This window comes from Equus caballus, chromosome 4, assembly GCF_041296265.1.
Source record: "Equus caballus isolate H_3958 breed thoroughbred chromosome 4, TB-T2T, whole genome shotgun sequence".
NCBI lineage: Eukaryota > Metazoa > Chordata > Mammalia > Perissodactyla > Equidae > Equus > Equus caballus.
The window spans coordinates 93,016,565-93,022,060 of record NC_091687.1 but is presented as its reverse complement, the minus strand read 5'-3'; the positions used below and the strand labels follow the sequence as shown (position 1 = coordinate 93,022,060).

General features: G+C 41.8%; 1 long non-coding RNA gene across 1 annotated transcript; it reads right to left on the bottom strand.

The window, feature by feature from the left end:
- Positions 1-473: 473 nt before the first annotated feature.
- On the bottom strand, positions 474-4,910 carry LOC138923914 (uncharacterized). The gene is made up of 2 exons (XR_011438246.1): positions 4,739-4,910; positions 474-4,540 (listed from the first exon to the last, which is right to left on the bottom strand). It is a non-coding gene; the product is annotated as an uncharacterized lncRNA (long non-coding RNA).
- Between the last annotated feature and the right edge of the window lie 586 nt (positions 4,911-5,496).

Sequence of the window (5,496 nt, the reverse complement as noted above, 5' to 3'; positions counted from 1 at the left end):
CGCATTATTTTCTCACATGAGAGCTCAGGCCCGACCTTCATAAAGCCATCACTATTTCTGCATCCTTGGACTAAAAGTTCTCTTTTCAGAGCTGAGTCTTCTCCAGACAGAGTCCCCCACCCTACACCAACCTTCAATAGAGTTTGCAACATGGACCCATCATAACATTCCATTGTTTATTTTCTCTCTGAAAATAATATGTTCAAGATTATAAAGTGTTTTTTAATAATTGGTGCAAAGATTGGATTTGTAGTCCTATCTGACACAAATCAAGCTTGAAATTAATTGGCAGAAATGGAAGTTGCATAATTACTCGGCAGCAGTAACGCATTCTTGACACATTTATCTTCTAGATCCTGAACTATACATGCACGAACACATATGAAATTCCCCACTCCTGATGCCTCTTCTTTGGCTCTTGGAAGTAGATTTATAAAGATATTACTGTGCGATATATAGTTTACCTTTTATAATTTGGCTGGTTTGGAATAGCCAAGAAAAGAAGTTAAACCTTTAAATGCTGAAATAATAATTTATTCCTTTGAGAGTCTTGGGTTGGATGTGCAAATACAAACATAAAATGAAAAATTAACTTGGAAATTACTTGATTGGTTATTTTGACTAAATAACAGATTTCTTTGGCATTACACAGATAGTTTCATTTTCTGACAGGCTCAAGATGCCCTACTTAATCTATATGAAATAAGCATTCCATCCAAGTCGCATACCCAAGATAGATCAGTCACCAAGCTCTTGAAAGCTATTCCCTTAAGCTCTCAGGTCTCCTGTCCTGATTCCTCTGCCTACTTGAAGATCCCCATTAACTTGCTCCTGGAAATCTCCTCCCAGCACAATTTAAAAGTTTAAAATGCTACATGGATGACATTATCTGGAAAGAAACTATGAGGCCTTGGGCAAGGAATCAAAAGACTCGATAGCATAGAAGATGAACTTAAAATTTTCTCTACCAACAGTAAATGCCTTCGATGAGAAAAAAAGATCCGGGAGTTGAATGTGCCAATACAGAGATGATAATGAGAAATGAGATTTAAAAGACAAAAAGACGGTTTTAGGTATTGAGATAAATGATGCATTCTTGGCCAGGGAAGGATATTTGACCAAAGTCTAGATGACCTGACTGAAAAACTTTAAATTAAATAAAGAGGGAGAGGGAGATAATCACCTTGATAAACCCATGGAAGTGGTACCTATAGAGCCCAAGAATAAGATGAGAAGATGAATAAGAGTATGGGAGGCGACTAGTGTTTTGTACCCCAAAAATATTGGAACAGATGTGGGAGATGGAAATGGTACTTGCAGCCTCAAAATCTTTATAACAATAATAGCTGTCATTGATTATTTACTGTCTGCATATTACTTTTAAACTTAGAAACAATCCTATAAAGTAGGTCTATTATTACTTCCACTTTACAGATGGAGAAAATGAGGCTTATAGAATCTAAGTTATTTGCACAAGTACACGTACAGCTGCAAGTGGGAAAACGAGAATTTAGTCATGAGCAATCTGCTCCAGAGCTCACACTACACCATACTGTCTCCCTAACCTGCCAAGTGTGTGTTGTAAACAAAGTAAGCTTTAGATTACACCATAACATGATTTTTGAGAAAAGGTGGGAAGGGGCTGTAGATTGAAATGCAGTGATGGAAGCACATGCCCTATTCCAAAATAACAGACCTATAATAAGGGGAGACTGAACGGCACTATACGTCAAGAAGGTATTCACATGAGTAACCTGCAAATGGGAACACTTAGAGAATGGGTGAGTTAGAGAAGAACACAAGTGACTTGCTTTGGTACTTTGCTATGGGCCACCTGGTCAGAAGGAGAAAATTAGCAACACATTTCTGACCGATAAAACTAGTAAAGGAGCAAGATCTAGAATTGACAATTGAATACATATTATATATAGTGGTAGATATATTCTTGACTTGTCTTCACCTTTCAGAAGAAAGTAGAAGTTGATTTTGTCTTTTAATAGCTGGGAATGAAAGGATAAACACAATCAAGAATGTACCTTAGACTTTAGGAAGGCAGAATTTTTTAAAGTCTAAGGAAGAAAAGGTGCCTGGAAAGGCCTCAAACAGAATTCGATCCTAGCTGTAATCAATAGTACACGATTCTAATAGGAAAGAACCAGGCGTTTTCCTGAGGGGCTATAAGGAAAGTGTGCCGGTGATTAACGCGTCACCTCTCCTCTCCTGATCCACTCTTTTCTATTCTGCTTTGAGATGCTGGGGCTGGGACTCGGCGGGCTCCCTGTTTGGCTCTACCAATAGGGGGCGCCAGAGGGAGACCGCAGGGCTGAATGGAGGAAGGGAAGGGAGTTGCTTGTTCCCATTTGCTAGCGGGTCTTGAGATCACGCCAGCCAATGCTATGTCACCCCATCAATAGCAGTTCCCTCCTGAAGCGGCAGCTGAATCTAGTTTGCAGCTTTTCCAACACCTGCCATATCAACCCTCCACCCAATCCCCCAAGATAGCTGGTCCATGCGACCTTTTCGGAAATCTAGGTCTCCTGTGGCCACTCCTCCAAGCTCAAAGACACCAGCACCAGCCAAGCAGCTTTTTCTCTTCGGAAATGTGAATTTCAGCTCGGTGGGAGCCCTCCCTTAAATTTCTAAATGTTAATAATCCCAAACTCTTCCTTACGTTCTTTCATTTCTAGGGGTGATAGCTACTTCTGGGTGTTGCTTTCTCCACGGCATCTTAGAAATCTCCTTTTACCTTTTCAGTGAACTCGTTAACAGATTTTCAGCTCATTAACAGTTTTATACATATATATGTATGTTAAAGTCTCTCTGCTCGAATAACCAGTAGGGGTTTTGTCTCCCAAATGGACCCTGATAGAGAAAGCGTTGAGAATACTAATGCCATAAATGAGTGAGAAATAGTAAAAATGTTCAAGGGAACCAGTGGGGTTCTTAAAAGGAATTTCCCCTTCAAGAAGGGGATGAAGGAAAGGACAGATGATTGGAGATGATGGTAAAGTCATAAGTGTCACTTAATTGGAGGATTTAGAACCTCGACTGGATCGTCAATGGGCAGAAACGTGGCAGAGGAACTCATGGACTGGAGGCATGTTCACTCAGGGGGCTGTCACGAGATTCTGAGCGTCCACACGCATCGCGACCTCAAGTTCCCGATATTCCCACCCAGTCATCAGAAGACTTGCTTTGGGATTTCTAAAGGGGTCGTTCTCTAGTTCTTCCTCATACTTCTCGAGTTCTGGAGACCTGGACGTATTATTTCCCTTCTAGAGGGCTATTCACGGCTGTGAACTGCATTCCCTAAGAGGTCTGAGAATCCGCTCCTTCTGTGAGATCGAAAACCTCTTTTGTCTAACCCTGAGCTCTAGAAACCTACGTCTGTTCTCTAAATTCACTTACAGAAATATAGTCCACCCTTGCTCCTCTGGCACCTCAGAAATCTGTGTATTTCCTTGGTACCCCTGAACCTTCCTGCTGCCTTCTGGAACTCTGAAAAGGCCCTTTCCAGGGTTGGCTAAACAGAATTCCTTCCCAATGTTAGAATGACCACCTGAGGCCCGAGATCCTCGTGCATGTTGACCTTCCACATCCAGAAATCCTGAGGCTAGAGCCTTTCCACACCTACCCTTTATCTTACTCTTCTAGCCTTGTCCCTTGAAAGTCCCATTCCTTGCCTTGCGCCCTTGCATCACTTCCTTCGTTCCAGGGCTGACAGGTATTCTTGATTTGTGACGTTTATTTTCTTTTTTCGTTTCTCTAGCCTCATTAGACTAATCTCCAATTCTTCAGCTGTTATTCCTTACCAGCTTCCTCCTTCCCAAAGAGTCCAAATTGGGGGAATATCCAGATGGCAGAATCCAAGCTCTGAGGCCAGAAGCTACCACTGCTGGAGATTCCAGTCCGGTTCGGCTCTCCTCATTGACTGCCCAGAGGTTCTCTCCAATCCTCCAGAGCTAACAGCAGTTGCTTCATACAGCCATGAGAGATAGCACTAGACATCACAAACCAAAAAATAAATTCCACCATGACCACAAGAAAAAGGCTTCCAAAGTTTCCCAAAACTCTTGGACACGGAGCAAAATAGACAGGAGCTGTCTTTCCTGCTTTCTTTTTTCTTCTTTTAATTCTTCTACCACTTGCTCTTCCCCTTCTCATTGCTTACATATTAAGATCACATCACCCTAGGTATTACAAAGAACAATTGGAAGACGAGAGGCATCATTTCTAGGACACCGAAAGGAGATGAAGTTTATTTCAAATGGCTATTTTAAAGGGATGGCAAAACAGCAACAAATCCCCTTTTTAAATGTAACCAGGGAAAATTTATCAAAGAAGATAAGTCTAAGGAGTGAGAGCTGAGTAGCAATTGCCCCTTGGAACTCAGAGGGTAATTTTGTTTTGAGTTAAAACAGTTACCTTTTGGGGCTGGCCCGGAGGTGTAGTGGTTCATTCCGTGCACTCCACTTCGGTGGCCTGGGGTTCACGGGTTCGGATCCTGGGAGTGGACCTACACACCACTCAACAAGCCAGACTGCGGTGGCACCCCACATGCAAAATAGGGGAAGATTGGTGTGGATGTTATCTTAGGGCTGATCTTCCTCAAGCAAAAAGAGGAAGATTGGCAACAGATGTTAGCTCAGGGCCAATCTTCCTCAAGCAAAAAGAGGAAGATTGGCAACAGATGTTAGCTCAAGGCCAATCTTCCTCACACACACACACAAAAAGTTACCTTTCGTTCAGCTTAATTCTCAGCTCCTAAATCTTTCTGCTTCCAATTCTTCAAGGAAGGCACTCCTGAATACACTGTGAGGGAGTCGGTTTAATCCAGAGTCCTTGAAAACAGTTTGGTATTTTCAACTAAATCCAGTAGCGGAATGCAGGCTTAACGGGCCCCACCCTATTTCTCCCACCCAGATATTTCTTTTTCTTTGTCCAGCAAAGTGTCATCTGTTCCCAAGAAAGAAAAAAGAGAAATAACACTGTTTACTTAAACTATTACACTCTAAACTGCTCAATCAATTCTGACCAATTTTAAGATGCTTGATACTGAGTTTTGATAGAGAAAATAAGGGAAGTATTTATTTGACTAACTTAAAAGGCAGAGTTTTAACTTTCCTTAATCCTCACTTGTAAGAACATTAAGAACGTTTAGGTTGCAGGTTACTGCTGTGCCATCGATCTGGCTTTGGATACATTTATTTTATTAAAAAACACACATGTATTGTGTGCCTTTAGGTACAAAGTACTGTGCTAACTAATGTGGAGGAACAAAGTAAAATATATCATGGGTCTTGCCTTCTAGGGGCTCACAAATCAGAGGAGATGGTAGAAGGGATGAGCCGTGAACATAAATTGCTATGATATGTGGCGCAACGAAATAAATGCCATCAAGAGGTGCAAGTAAAGTCCTGGGAGAGTCTAGACAAAGGGCGGGTCACTTCTCTTCTTAAGAAAGGCTTCCTGGAGGAAGGGGCATTTCACTTGCCA